Raw genomic sequence first — 16,166 nt, 5'->3', positions numbered from 1 at the left:
CATAACAAATATTTAGTGTAAACTTGTAATTTCCATTTTTGAAATGGGGAAACAGATCCAAAGGATGTAAATACCTTTCTCACCTTCACACAGTATGTGTCAGAGCCAGTACTGATACTCTTAGTTATGCCACGTGCTCTGCTTAGTTGCTCAGTCGTGTCTGACTCTTTGCCACCCCATGGACTGTAGGCCGTCAGGCACCTCTATCCATGGGGATTCTTCAGGCAAGAATACTGGAGTGGGGTGCTATGCCCTCCTCCAGGGGATCTTCCCAACGCAGGAATCGAACCCAGGTCCCCAGCACTGCAGGTGGATTCTTTACCGTCTGAGCCACTAGGGAAGCCCACTTATGTCATGTCATAGCCAATAAGGAGACAGAGCAGATAAGACTCAAGTCATTTTGGCTCACAAAGTTCCCCTCATTCCTTTCCCTTTTCCTTCTAGCTAGGATCTAACCTTGTCAGGCAGCTCCATGACCTAGGGGCTTTTCCACATACTTTTTGGTAAGATGGGACACTCTAATTTAAGTCTCATGGTAGATTTGAACCTCCCATTTTCAGTCCTTTTGGACCTGGATTTTCATAGTCTGTGAGGGCACAACAGCTGCTATTTATAATCCTGTTATTCGCCAAGCAGAGTGAATTCTGAATAAGTCCTTTGTTGCACAAATATGTATTTTCTGGTGTGTGAGGATGCAGACGGGGGCTCAGAGATGTAAGCATTATCATGTTAATAATAAGGATATAAGGGAGGAATCAGATAGCTGGAGGACTTCCCTGTAGCTCAAACAGTAAAGAATCTGCGGGAGACCAGGGTTCGATCCCTGGGCTGGGAAGATCCTCTGGAGAAGGGAATGGCAATCCACTCCAGTATTCTTGCCTGGAGAATTCCATGGACAGAGAAGCCTGGCCCGCTACAGTTCATGGGGCTGCAAACAGTCGGACATGACCAGGTGATTCACACACACACATGCACACAGGCAACTGGAGGGCTTCTGAGATCTGGTGACTATCAAGCCAATGGACGACGCCATGGAGGAAAAAAGATGTTTGTGGCTTTTCTCTCCCTGCACCCAATAAACTTGGAAGGCAAGTCAGAAACGTGTGAAAGATACGCTGTGCCATTTGCCATGGACACTGACAGCAGTTTTTGTCCTGTCTCCCTACAACCTTTAACAATGGCTTTGGCATTCCATTTCTCTACAGGACAATACAAATATATTAAGTTTTTAAAAATGTTTCTCTGTCAATGATTTCATCAGGGACACCATATGAGATTTGGGTGGCACGTTTTGTAAATCCATTTATTCAAGAGAAGAGTTCAAGAGAAGGCTTTTATGAATTTTTTATGTGTGGGTATATATATGTATGTATATGCATTAACATGTAGATTACACCTAAAGCATATGTTATGACCAAATTTTTTTAACCCTAGAAGTGCAAGGGTGGTTTAAACGTACAAGGTTACCAATGCAATTCACCACACTAATATATAAAAATGGAGGGAAAACAATTCTATGATCACAATTGATGCAGTATAAGGGTTTGATGAAAATTAATCTATATTCAAGACAGCAAACTAGGAATAGAATGGAACTTACTCTGACAAAGTATACCTACAAAAAAGCAATGTAAACAGGTTGTAATGGAGAAGATTTTTCATTTCCTATTGGGGAAAATGCCAATTATCACCTGCTTTAGTCAAGACTGTTCTGGCCAGGTTTGTTCAATGCTGCAAAATGAGGAAAGGTTTAAGGTTTAAGCCAGTAGAAATTGTTGATATTCAAATCTAATAGCATATTTTGAAAAGCAAAAACAATCTGGATCTAAATTTGTGGAATTAATATGCATATTTAGAGGAATTGTTGGACAGAAAATCCATATATTGACATTCTATCTCTACATACATCCTCAGCTAGACAATAAAAATCGCAAACCATGAATTTTCAATAACATTAAATACCCGGGGATAAACTTAACAAAACATGTGCCAGTAGAAGACGAAACTTTATTGACAGAACTTTAACAGTCAAATACACAACATAAGAACAGCACAGATGGTTTCAGTTTCTCTTCTTTCAAGCAAATGGTTGCCCTTCACCTATAATATGAATATTTAAAAAGTTACTTAGCAGAACTTTATTTCGATGACAGGAGAGGTATACAAAGTTCACTGCAGCTGTAGTTTTATAAAATGGACTAAAACAAGAACACTAAGGGTGACCCTTTGGCTTACCTTCAGTTAATCCTCTCCAGAGGTTTTATAGACTTTTCAAGCACATTACCCGTATTTTTGAAAACACACTACTCTTCCTAGTTACACAAGAAAATAAGGACACTGAGTTCACAACAAATGAAATCAATGGAGCCTATCAGAAGGTAGTTTTCAGTAGAAGGCAAAACTGTGTACACATTCCGTAAAATATCTAACAACAACAAAAAAAACACCCTAAGAAAAACAAAATACACAAAAACTGAAACAAAAAATCCCCAAAAAAGTATCATTTAAATGCACTGGTTTGAAATAATATTCCGAATATAGGATAGCTAAACAGTTGTTATCTCTGTTACTGCTTAAGTGAAGTAAAGAAAAAGGCCAGTATTGCATTTGTTTCTTCTCTACTGTGGAAAAGTGGAGAAATTTGCATTTGTTCTAATTTATGCCTGACATGGTTGTTTTAAGTCGGTTAAACATTGTTCCCCCTTTTTACTTGTTGCCCTCATGTAATTCTAAATGTTTCTTTTCACCCTGGAAAGCATTCCAGTTGGTATAATAAATTATATGGTGACACTAATTTTAAGTCATTACTATCACTGGCGACATGGGGACATCAAAATGTGAAGCAGAAATAGGACTGTTTCTCACAGCCACACCAAAAATGAAAGAAAAAAAACAGAGAAGAAAAGAAAAGGGAGAGCAAGAGGGAGTATGAGTGAGAGAGAAAAGCAGGCAGAACACAGAAAAATATCTGGAGAAGCAGAGTTTTTTGTTTGTTTCTAAATGATACTGGCTTTTGAGAGAAAACTCTGACCAATTTCAAAAGTTCATCCATGGTATGTGTGATGTTTAGTTATTTAGTTACTTTGGGGTATGTTAAATAGTATTTGATTTTCCACCCTACTAGCCATTTCCTCAATATGCTGAAAATATTTGAGTTCCAGATTACACTCAGTTTTAATTCTATAATATAATGTTAGTGTCTTGTTCTTATTTCTAATTACGTATACTTGGGCTTTGTCCATTTTCTTCACAATTATGTAAACTGAGAGGAATGGACTGGCAGTTTGGGGCTGGCAGATACAAACTACTATATTCAGAATGAATAAACAACAAGGTCCTACTATATAGCACAGGGAACTAATGTCCAATCTCCTGTGATAAATCACAACAGAAAAAATATTTAAAAATTTGTGTGTATATAAATATATATATATTAACAAATTACGTAAACTAGCACATTGTCTTTATTTATTAATTGAGTTTATTTTCCTCTTCCTAACAATTTATACCTGTCTTTTATTAAGTATCTTTTTCTTTATCCCTTAGGTTTATTCTGTTGCTCTTTTATTTACCTTTTATGTTGGTTATAGGACTTTACATTTATGTACCTTGTAATTTATGTATTTTCTTTTTAAATACCACACATATTGAGGGCTGAGATTTTTCTATGAGAACATTTTAATCATGTCCTGTAGTTACTTGAAAGTAGTCTGAAAGTTGTATTTTCATCTAATTGTTGTAATGGAATGGGGAAAAAAATGTAAAATGAAAATATTTAGAAGGCCAATACACAGTAAATTCTTCCCTAACTAGGAAGTTCTTTCTTTAAAATTAGAACTGTGCAATTCACTGTCAGCAATTTGGAAAGCACGTATGTGAAAGATACTAAGTTGATTACGCGGGAAGAACTAGAGTTACAATCTTTGGCCTTCAAAAGTGTTTAAACTCATGTATCAAAGAGGCAAAATAACATACTTGATATGGTTAGAGACGATTATATCATGAGGCTCAGATTTTTATTAGTTCTCTAAGAGTGAGACTGGGGTGTATGGCAAAATCATCATAGTATTATAAAGTAATGATCCTCCAATTAAAATAAGCAACCTCCTCCGCCCCCCCCAAAAAAAAGACCGGATGTGGGGACAGTTAGTGTGCTTAGCATAGGTCTCTTACTCACACCTGTCTTGAATATCACTGACTAAATGCACTCTCTCAACTAGATTAGCCACAGAAACAGGAAACTAGACTATCTTGCCATTTTATGATTCAGTCATTTCAAGGTTCACTGGGGAAAGGATTTAAAATGCAACTAGTTTTTTAAGAGCTAGAGAATTCAGAATTTGAGAGAATTTAGCAAACATCAAGCAGAATGTTGGCTCATTTTCTTTTTTAAAAAATTAATTAATTGATTTTAATTGGAGGCTAATTACAATATAGTAGTGGTTTCTGACATACATTGACATAAATCAGCCACAGGTGTACATATGTCCCCCATCAGAAAATGAAATCTCAATTTCCCGTTATAATTTGATTCATGATTATATTTTATGATAAATACATCATAAAAAACAGAGTATTCTTGTATGGATTCTATCGAAGAGAATCAGAGAATGCAAAAATTAGCATTGAAAAATCAGCATTTTAGTGTATCTGTTCTGAATTCACAACTTATATGAGTAAAGGTGAGTTTACAAGTTAAGGGATTTCACAGAATCACACACATTATGCTAAAGCTGGTACTGGAACCTACTTGGATGCCTAAGCGTATCTCATATAAACTGATATTGATTACAAATGCATCCCATATTTGCTACAAGCAGAAATTATAAAAGAACCTGAAAATCATTAGCTGTTGCTTAAAGTACTTATATTCAAGAGAAGAAAACGGTTTCCTATTTTCAATTCGATATGGCTTTGATCCTGTCTGTTTCTTTATTTGAAAGTCTGTAAGTCAGGCACTCAGGCATCTGGGGTCTGAACTATCTTTCAACAAAGATGTGAACTCTATTGTTAAAATAATAGTAATGTTCCCTCTATATTAGTAAAGATATACTATTCTGAAAAACAGAAACAACATAAATTATTTTGTGAATGGATGACATACCTGCTTCTGGCATTTCAACAGGCTCTATATTTGATGCAAACTCCTCCCTGACATCAGGACCATCTCCACCTTCACCCCCAGTCTTTGCCAAAGACAATTCCTGGAGATCAGCTTCCAGGCCAGAATCTTAAAAAAAAATGCATCAATTCAGCTATAAAGCATACAGTATAAACAAGGGAATGATGATATTCATTCCCTCGGTGTTATGAATTCAAAGCCTTAGGTTATTATGCTAAAAATGTGATGAATAAGAACCTCAGGAGCATTATTCCGGGAATGTTTTGCTGGAGAAAAAGGAAAGCAGAATTTTCCGAATGTTATTACCATTTTCCTTTTCCAGGGTTGTCCTCAGACAACTTAGTTGCCCCCCTCTCTTTGTCTTGAAAACAAGGGAAAATTTGAGCAACCACACTAACCTACAACCTATACTCTCCTCAGATTTTTAGGAATTGTCTGAAGTCTTTTTCTAATGTTTCCTTTCCTCCTCTTATTGGTTATGTCTTAAGGCATGATGCACAGATACACTTTACCTTCAGAGGCATCCTTCTCCTCCTCTTCATCACGATTCACTGGATCCTCTCCATGGACCTCCTCCTTTCTAGGTGTGATATCCTGAATCTCAGCTGGTGGTTCCTCTTGTTCAGGTTGCTCAACACTGGGCTGCTGGTCCCAGTAGAGTGTGCATGCAAATAAAAACCTTTTGTTGTTAATACATCTAACACCATAAATATATCTGATCCTAAGTAAACCTAACAACATTTTCCCAACACAATTCTATGCACTTACTTTTAATAAAGTTACTCTTCCCACAGAGAAGAGTTAGCTCCCATAAGAGTTACCCAGAAAGACTTTGGAAGTTATTTCAATCTATGTTTGGATGGAAGGATGCAGTCTGTTGTTAATAAGCAGGAGGAGGGAGTCACTGGGCACATTTCCAGGGAGTTTAACAGGATACTCATCCAGGCAACACCAGACCGTAATACAACTGGATCAATGTTCCTTCCTAAGACAAACTGTCACCCTTTATCAGCATGGAAGACCTTTATCACTGCAACTGTACTACTTAACATCATTTTCTCAAAAAGAAACTTGTGCTAATAGAAAACATCAAATGGTAAGGTACTCACAACCACAGGTTCATCCAGCTGGGAGGAATCTTGATCTGTAGGTCCCAATGTTGATGCCACTTGCCCACTCATATTTCTCCCTGAAAGTAGAATATTGTGATTTAGAAAATGTATTTAAGAGTACAGCTATATTTGACCACTTTTATGACCATATGGTGACTTTTTTTTTTTAATGTGAAAATACTTTCAAAAGAAAACTCTGGTTATGTATGAGTGTACATGCATTCAATTACACCAAATACAGTCACTTGCAAAGCCATTTGTGTCTATCCTAACCTGGCAGAGAAATCACCTTAAGATACACAGGAAGGCTGAATTTTTGTGAGGAAGTTTGATTTCACACCAGAATTCTCCATCATGAAGATGTTTAGTGAAATACTGCTAGGAATTTAAAAACTCAGGACTATTGCTCTGGTCACACTCCTATTCCCCAGACCTATTTTCCCCAACTCCTTGGAATTCAGTTGGAACACGAAGAACGCCTAGTCTTTACAGCCTGACGATGGCGATTTTCTCAGTGTCTGTGGCTGAGGTGAGGCTGCATACAGAGCAACCAGTCCACTTCTCTCTTGGCACCTTACCACAAAGCTCGCGATACAGTCACAACCTCACTGCGGTCCGGTTTCTAGGCCTTTCCTTAATCGCCCACCCTGCCCCCTGCCCAGGTCCCACTGCCGGCCCCAGATTCTGTGCTCTGTCGTCAGTTCCAGGGCCCCAACGAACCAGATATCTCAAATAGCACCCCCAAGTCTCCCCCTACCATCATCCTACCCCCTGCCCTCCTCTGCCCACTGCCCTTCCTCTCCAGCCTCCAGGGCAAGAACTATGGCGTCGTGACACTTGTGAGGAGAAAGATGGCTACATTGAAGGCCTTCTGCCTCAAAGGCCACAAATCTCACTGCCCGACCCGCCCAAAACTCGCTGGCTCCCCCTCACATACACGCACACTTAAACTCCAGACAGGACACATTTGTGAACCTACCTGGTGAGTCTCAAGTAGTGAGAAAGAACCGGGACTGAATAAGCGGACCCGTCTCAGGCCCAACGCTCCTCACAGAATGCTCAGGAACGCGTATGCGCAACAAGGGGCATGCGCAGCAAGGGGTGCGTGCGCGCGCACACGAACACACTGCGCATGCTCCCTGCGTTGGGCGTGTGCAGTGCAGGTTGAGGTTTTCCCGCCATTGAGGCAGAGTCCTGGACCCGCAGGGTCTTTGGAGGATGAGAAAGGGGCTTGAGGACTATATTTTTTTCTTTCCAGTGCAGTCTTTCTTATGCATCCACAAACTGTGGTGATAGGTAGTCCCAGGTTACCCTTAGTGGAGAATGTGTCTCTGATGGATAGTCATGACAGAAATAAATATTACGTTTTTTAATATCTATTTTTATACATACTTCGATAAACCAATTCCTTCTCTGCTTTTGGGTTTTCCGTCATACTCCCAATGGCTTTACTCACTTCCATGGAATAAGTACATAGATAGATACCTCTGTTTCCACTTTTTTCTTGGGGCACTGCACATTTAAATCTCTGAACTGGTAACTAGTTTCTCTGAATATACCTTTGGTTCCTATACAGTATTGTCTTTTTAGCATCGGACTTTACTTTCACCACCAGGCACAGCCACAGCTGGGTGTTGTTTCCACTTTGGCTTAGCCTTTTCATTCCTTCTGTAGCTATTTCTTCACTCTTCTCCAGTAGCACATTCTTCTTATTCTATATAGCGGGAATTTTCCTACTTACTAGGAGTTTTAATTTTCCAATTTTACCCAAGAGAAAGGAAAGCATGTTCACACTAGGATCTTTACTCAAATATTCTATTCATGTACTCCTAATAGCCAAAACTAGAAACAGCCCAACTATTCAACAACTGGTATATAGATGAAAGAAAAACAGAAGAGTATACTCGTCCAAAAGAACACTACACAGTCATTTCAAAAGGAACTACTGATGCATGTAACAGCAAGGATGCATCTCAGCTGTGCCAAGGAGAGATGTCAGACACAGAAAGCTATGTATGATATCATTTCATGTCAATGGATTTCTGGAAAAGCACAACTAGAGGCAGAGAAATATATCTGTGGTTGCCATGGTATAGGAGTGCAGGAAGGAGTCTGAATGCAAATAGCCCAAGGGAGCATTTTCAAACCAATGGGACATTTTCTATGTTTTTCTTGTCGTAGTATTACACAATGGTATGCATATGTCAAAAGTCGACAAATGGTAATGCTTTAAAGCATTGACTTCTACTGTATATAAATTATATCTCAATACTTCACTTTTTTAAAAAGGAAAAGGATCTCTTAAGTATCTAAATACTGGTTATTGCATCCATCTAGACCTTGAGCTCATAGACATAAAAATCTTATTTGGAATTCTTCCCAGACCTGGCCAACTTCCAGGATTCCCCATGACACCTTTGTACCCTTATGACAGGACACAGAAACCTGGTCTTAACCAGGTTTACAATTCCCTCTCCTTAAATCAATATTCTTGCTGAGTTCTGTCCATTTTACTTCAAAAATGTCTAATGCATCTACTTTTTCCCATGTCCACCACATCTGCTCTAGTCCAAAGCCCCCCTCCATTTAATTGTCAACCCCCTTCTAATGGGTCTCTCACATCCACTCAGGGTGCCTGTCTCCCACTCACCGCCCTCTCCCTCCCTCTCTTACAGTTGCAGAACGGTTTATGACTTTCTAGGTAAAGGCTACTGTCCTACACAAGAACTTGAAGGTATGGTCTAGCCCTTGCCCAGCTTGCTAACAACATGGAAAGTAAAGAATCCTCTTCTTCTCTCTCTTATGGGGCTTCATTCATACCCTCCAATTCCTCAAGCTTAGATTGTCCCATATTTCTGAAGCCTCTGATTAGTAAACTCCTTCAAGCTAGGCTTCAACAGTATATGGAATGAGAACTTGCAGACATACAAGCTGGTTTTGAAGAGGCAGAGGAACAAGAGATCAAATTGCAACCTTCGTTAGATCATGGGGAAAGCAAGGGAATTCCAGAAACACAGCTACTTCTGCTTCATTGACTAGACTACCTCAAGGCCTCTGACTGTGTGGATCACAACAAACAGTGGAAAATTCTCAGAGATGGGAGTACCAGACTAGCTGACCTGTCTCCTGAGAAACCGGTATGAGGGTTAAGAAGCAACAGTTAGAATAAAACATGGAGCAACGGACTGCTTCAAAATTGGGAAAGAAGTAAGACAAGGTTGTATAGTGTCACTCTGCTTACTCAACTTACATGCAGAGCACATCATGGGAAATGCTGGGCTGGATGACTCACAAGCTGGAATCAAGGTTGCTGGCGGAAATATCAACAAGCTCAGATGTGCAGATCATACCACTTCAATGGTAGAAACTGAAGACGAACTAAAGAACCTGTTAATGAGGGTAAAAGAGGAGAGTGAAAAGGCTGGCTTAAAACTCAACATTCAAAAATATAAGATTATGGCATCCAGTTCTATCATTTCATGGAAAACAGAAGAGGGGGACGTGGATGCACGCACAGATTTAATTTTGGAGGCTCCAAAATCACCGTGGATGGTGATTGCTGCCATGAAATTAAGACACTTGATCCTTGGAAGAACAGCTATGAGAAAGCTAGTAGACATGCATGCTCATTGCTTCAGTCGTGTCTGACTCTTTACGACCCCATGGACTGAACCCTGCCAGGTGCCTCTGTCCATGGGATTCTCCAGGCAAGAATACTTTAGTGGATTGCCATGCCCTCCTCCCATAGGGCATGGCAGGGCATCTTCCCAACCCAGGGGTGAAACCCATGTCTCCTGCATCCCATGCATTGCAGAGTGGTTCTTTTTCTTTTAACACTTAATTTATTTTTTACTTGAGGGATAATTGCTTTACAGAATTTTGTTGTTTTCTGTCAAGCATAAACAAGAATCAGCCATAGGTACACCCATGCAGGCGAGTTCCTTACCACTGAGCCACCAAGGAAGCCCATGTCAAACCTAGACAGCGTAGTATAGAGCAGAGACACCACTTTGCCGACAAAGGTCCGTAGAGTCAAAACTGTGGCTTTTTCAGTAGTCATGTACAGATGTGTGAGTTCGATCATTAAGAAGGCTGAGTGACAAAGAATTGGCGCTTTCGGTTTGTGGTGCTGGAGAAGACACTTGACAATCCCTCGGACAGCAAGGATATCAAAACAGCCAATCCTAAAGGAAACCAACTGAATATTCACTGGCAGGACCGATGCTGAAGCTGAATCTCTAATACTTTGGCCACCTGATGGGAAGAGCTGACTCACAGGAAAAGACCCTGATGTTGGTGATCAGGATGGGAAGTGTAAAGCAGGTTATGCCCTGGTGACTGCTGAACAGGTTTTACAAGCAAAATCTCTCCCCCAGGGAACCAGTGCTCAGTTAGCGGAACTTTTGGCTCTGAACCGAACTCTAGAGTTAAGCAAAGGGCAGCAAGCAAATATCTACACTGATTCTAAGTATGCTTATTTGACTTTACAGGCTCATGCTGCAATATGGAAGGAAAGAGAGTTTAAAAGGGCAACAAGAGAACGTATTAAGCATTTTAGAGAGATCCAGAGACTTTTAACGAATATATATTGTCCTAAAGAACTAGCTGTTATGCATTGCAAAGGGCGCAGCAGGGATGGGAGTAAAGTAGCTGAAGGTAATCAGCTGGGTGACTGTCAAGCCAAAAAAGCTGCACTTTAGGAAACCCCTTCACTGCAGATACCTTTGATCTGGACAGGTCCTGTGGAACAGGAAAACCCACAATATACTCAGGAAGAATTTAAAAGATATGAGAAAGGAGGAGCAAACATTACTGATAAAGGATGGCTACAGTCCGAGGATGAACGATTAATAATTCCTGAAAATACTCAATGGAAATTTCTTAAGGGTTTACATCAGAGTTTTCGCTGAGGTGTAGGGAGTACTTCAGGTCAGTTCAGTTCAGTTCAGACACTCAGTCGTGTCTGACTCTTTGCCACCCCATGCATTGCAGCATGCCAGGCCTTGCTGTCCAGCGCCAACTACTGGAGCTTACACAAACTCATGTCCATCGAGTCGCTGATGCCATCCAGCCATCTCATCCTCTGTCGTCCCATTCTCCTCCTGCCCCCAATCCCTCCCAGCATCAGGGTCTTTTCCAATGAGTCAACTCTTCACATGAGGTTGCCAAAAATTGTAGTTTTGCTTCAGCATCAGTCCTTCCGATGAACACCCAGGACTGATCTCCTTTAGATGGATTGGTGGGATCTCCTTGCAGTTCAAGGGACTCTCAAGAGTCTTCTCCAACAACACAGTTCAAAAGCATCAATTCTTCAGCGCTCAGCTTTCTTCACAGTCCAACTCTCACATCCATACATGACCACTGGAAAACCATAGCCTTGACTAGACAGACCTTTGTTAGCACAGCAATGTCTATGCTTTTGCATATGCTATCTAAGTTGGTCATAACTTTTCTTCCAAGGATTAAGCTTCTTTTACTTTTGAAAGATTGTTGCTGAAGGAAAAGATGCTGGGATTCTTGGCCTCCAGAGGAGAAGAATTCAATCTGTGGCCAGAGACAAGGCTTGATCGCTCAGAGCTTTTGTGTAATAAAGTTTTATTAAGCTATAAAGGAGATAGAGAAAGCTTCTGGCATAGGCACCTGAAGGGGGCAGAAAGAGTACCCCCCTGCTAGAGGAAAGGAACAGAATGGGAAAGACTAGAGATCTCTTCAAGAAAATTAGAGATACCAAGGGAACATTTCCTGCAAAGATGGGCTCGATAAAGGACAGAAATGGTATGGACCTAACAGAAGCAGAAGATATTAAGAAGAGGTGGCAAGAATACACAGAAGAACTGTACAAAAAAGATCTTCACAACCCAGATAATCACGATGGTGTGATCACTCATCTAGAGCCAGACATCCTGGAATGTGAAGTCAAGTGGGCCTTAGAAAGCATCACTAGGAACAAAGCTAGTGGAGGTGATGGAATTCTAGGTGAGCTGTTTCAAATCCTGAAAGATGATGCTGTGAAAGTGCTGCACTCAATATGCCAGCAAATTCGGAAAACTCAGCAGTGGCCACAGGACTGGAAAAGGTCAGTTTTCATTCCAGTCCCAAAGAAAGGCAATGCCAAAGAATGCTCAAACTACCGTACTATTGCATTCATCTCACATGCTAGTAAAGTAATGCTCAAAATTCTCCAAGCCAGGCTTTAGCAATATGTGAACTGTGAACTTCCTGATGTTCAAGCTGGTTTTAGAAAAGGCAGAGGAACCAGAGATCAAATTGCCAACATATGCTGGATCATGGAAAAGCAAGAGAGTTCCAGAAAAACATCTATTTCTGCTTTCTTGACTATGCCAAAGCATTTGACTGTGTGGATCACAAGAAACTGTGGAAAATTCTGAGAGAGATGGGAATACCAGACCACCTGACCTGCCTCTTGAGAAATCAGTATGCAGGTCAGGAAGCAACAGTTAGAACTGGACATGGAACAACAGACTGGTTCCAAATAGGAAACGGAGTACTTCAGGCTGTATATTGTCACCCTGCATATTTAACTTATATGCAGAGTACATCCTGAGAAATGCTGGACTGGAAGAAACACAAACTGGAATCAAGATTGCTGGGAGAAATATCAATAACCTCAGATATGCAGATAGCCAACCCTTATGACTGAAAGTGGAGAGGAACTAAGAAGCCTCTTGATGAAAGTGAAAGAGGAGAGTGAAAACGTTGGCTTAAAGCTCAACATTCAGAAAACGAAGATCATGGCATCCGGTCCCATCACTTCATGGGAAATAGATGGGGAAACAGTGGAAACCGTGTCAGACTTTATTTTTGGGGGCTCCAAAATCACTGCAGATGGTGATTGCAGCCATGAAATTAAAAGACGCTTACTCCTTGGAAGGAAAGTTATGACCAACTTAGACAGCATATTCAAAAGCAGAGCCATTACTTTGCCGACTGAGGTCCATCTAGATAAGGCTACGGTTTTTCCTGTGGTCATGTATGGATGTGAGAGTTGGACTGTGAAGAATGCTGAGCGCCGAAGAATTGGTGCTTTTGAACTGTGGTGTTGGAGAAGACTCTTGAGAATCCCTTGGAGTGCAAGGAGATCCAACCAATCCATTCTGAAGGAGATCAGCCCTGGGATTTCTTTAGAAGGAATGATGCTAAAGCTGAAACTCTAATACTTTGGCCACCTCATGCGAAGAGTTGATGGACGTGAGTCTGAGTGAACTCCAGGAGTTGGTGATAGGCAGGGAGGCCTGGTGTGCTGCGATTCATGGGGTTGCAAAGAGTCAGACACGACTGAGCGACTGAACTGAACTGAACTGAACTGAGCAGTCTGTTAATGAAAGAAAGGAAAGTCTTAAAACTCAGAACGGCAACAGGCCCGTCATCCATAAGATGTATTTTGGGATAATCTTGGCACCAGAGGATTCATCCCTGGCCATAGAAACCATTGACTTGAATCTTATACAAGGGCAGATTACCATACAAATGGTTTCATTTACATAGATAAGGGGAACAATGTCTGAGTATAACATACTGGTTTGTGAAGTAGGTTCTGAGCCATTAGGCTGAAGGGACCTGAAGACAGAGTTTGGGGTAATTGCATAGTACACTAACATAGCTTGAGACAAACATTTCCACAAGAAAAATGCATTGGTTAACTCAAGGTTTGAAAATAGTTCACTTCAGGTGAAACCAGGTGTCATTATGGCAACAGAGTATTTTAAGAGAAACCTCCTTTAAAATTTGTAATGTGCTGCTGCTGCTGCTAAGTCGCTTCAGTCGTGTCCAATCCTGTCTGACCCCAGAGACGGCAGCCCACCAGGTTCCTCTGTCCCTAGGATTCTCCAGGCAAGAACACTGGAGTGGGTTGCCATTTCCATCTCCAATGCATGAAAGGGAAAAGTGCAAGCAAAGTCGTTCAGTGGTGTCCGACTCTTAGCGACCCCATGGACTGCAGCCTATCAGGCTCCTGGGTCCATGGGATTTTCCAGGCAAGAGTACTGGAGTGGGTTGCCATTGCCTTCTCCATTGAAATGTGTATCCGTTCAGCTCATTTCAGTCACTCAGTCGTGTCCGACTCTTTGCAACCCCATGAATTGCAGCACGCCAGGCCTCCCTGTCCATCACCAACTCCTGGAGTTCACTCAGACTCACATCCATCGAGTCAGTGATGCCATCCAGCCTCTGTCGTCCCCTGCTCCTCCTGCCCCCAATCCCTCCCAGCATCAGAGTCTTTTCCAATGAGTCAACTCTTCGGATGAGGTGGCCAAAGTACTGGAGTTTCAGCTTTAGCATCATTCCTTCCAAAGAAATTCCTGGGCTGATCTCCTTCGGAATGGACTGGTTGGATCTCCTTCAGTCCCAGGGACTCTCAAGAATCTTCTCCAACACCACAGTTCAAAAGCACCAATTCTTCGGCGCTCAGCCTTCTTCACAGTCCAGCTCTCACATCCACACATGACAACTTGCATAGAGAAGGAAAAAATATTGATAGTTTGTTTCCTTCTGCCGCTTAAGAGAGATAAAAAATGCCTGACGCTTGCAGCCTCTTTCTTGCATTTGGAGACCCCTGGCTTTCCTGCCTGTTACTCTCTCTATTTCATGGCTGCAGTCACCATCTGCAGTGATTTTGGAGCCCAAAAATGTAAAGTCTCACACGGTTTCCACTATTTCCCCATCTATTTGCCATGAAGTGATGGGATCAGATGCCATGATCTTCGTTTTTTCAATGTTGAGCTTTAAGCCAACGTTTTCACTCTCCTCTTTCACTTTCATCAAGAGGCTTTTTAGTTCCTCTTCACTTACTGCCATAAGGGTGGTGTCATCTGCATATCTGAGGTGTTTGATATTTCTCCCGGCAATCTTGATTCCACCTTGTGCTTCCTTCAGCCCAGCGTTACTCATGATGTACTCTGCATATGAGTTAAATAAGCAGGGTGACAATATGCAGCCTTGACGTACTCCTTTTCCTATTTACAACCAGTCTGTTGTTCCATGTCCAGTTCTAACTGTTGCTTCTTGACCTGCATATAGGTTTCTCAAGAGAGTACTTACCTGATGGCTTCTCATTTGTTTGAAGGGAAAAATGTAATGAAAATTTAAAGGACATTATCAAAAGATCTTAGGTTTGTCAGAAAAATAACCCAAAGACTGAAAAGCTAGTAAAATCTGGATTACAATGAAGTTGAAAATATCCCAGAGAAGACTGGGAAATTGATTTTACTCATACGCCAAAAGCTAATGGATATTCTTGCTCACACGTTTGGGTGGATACTTTTCCTGGATGGATTGAGGCTTTTCCCTGTCGCAGTGAACTGGCTAAGGAGGTCATAAGAATTTTAATCTATGAATTATCCCCAGGTTTGGGCTGCCATGGAGGCTTCAGAGTGACAATGGCTCTGCCTTTAAAGCGGCTCTAACTCAGGGGATGTCTAAAGCTCTAGGAATAGAATATCACTTACACTGTTCCTGGAGACCCAAAGCCTCTGGAAAGGTTGAAACAGCTAGCGACATTATCAAGAGACATCTGTGCAAATTAACTCAAGAGACACAGGACAATTGGATTAAAGTTCTACCCATAGCTTTAATGAGGGCTGGGACTGCTCCCCAAAAGGAGGGGATGACCCCCTTTGAATGTGTTTATGGAAGGTCTTTCTTATGCACAGAGACTTTTATACACCCTGAAGCCTTAGAATTAACTAATCATGTAACTCAGCTCTCAGCTTTTCAACAGGCATTAACGGAACTCCGGCAGGTGACTCCTGACCCCGCCTCTGAGTCAAGCAAGCCTCTATTTCAGCCAGGAACTGAGGTCCTGAAAAAAACATTGGGATCTGGGGGCCAATCCCTCGAACCCCTCTGGGAAGGCCTTTACCAGCTATTCTTTCTTCTCCCACCAGCTGTCAAAGTGCCAGGAATTGATTCGTTGG

The 16,166-nt window shown here is 41.3% G+C and overlaps 1 long non-coding RNA gene across 3 annotated transcripts in view; it reads right to left on the bottom strand.

The window, feature by feature from the left end:
- Positions 1–1,987: 1,987 nt before the first annotated feature.
- LOC114111329 (uncharacterized) overlaps positions 1,988–16,166 on the bottom strand; it is a 39,543-nt gene continuing 25,364 nt past the window's right edge. The window contains exons 2-6 of one of the 3 annotated variants that reach the window (XR_009598820.1): positions 9,485–9,621; positions 6,232–6,311; positions 5,635–5,767; positions 5,105–5,230; positions 1,988–2,100 (exon numbers count right to left, since the gene is read on the bottom strand). This is a non-coding gene — a long non-coding RNA (uncharacterized LOC114111329). Of the gene's footprint in view, positions 2,101–5,104; positions 5,231–5,634; positions 5,768–6,231; positions 6,312–7,213; positions 7,308–9,484; positions 9,622–16,166 lie in introns of those variants that run through there. The other 2 variants (XR_006058409.2, XR_009598821.1) reach the window with 2 other exon arrangements.

This window comes from Ovis aries, chromosome X (assembly GCF_016772045.2).
Source record: "Ovis aries strain OAR_USU_Benz2616 breed Rambouillet chromosome X, ARS-UI_Ramb_v3.0, whole genome shotgun sequence".
Classification (NCBI taxonomy): domain Eukaryota; kingdom Metazoa; phylum Chordata; class Mammalia; order Artiodactyla; family Bovidae; genus Ovis; species Ovis aries.
Note: the sequence above shows the minus strand (reverse complement) of the source record. Positions and strands in the feature narration are given on the sequence as shown.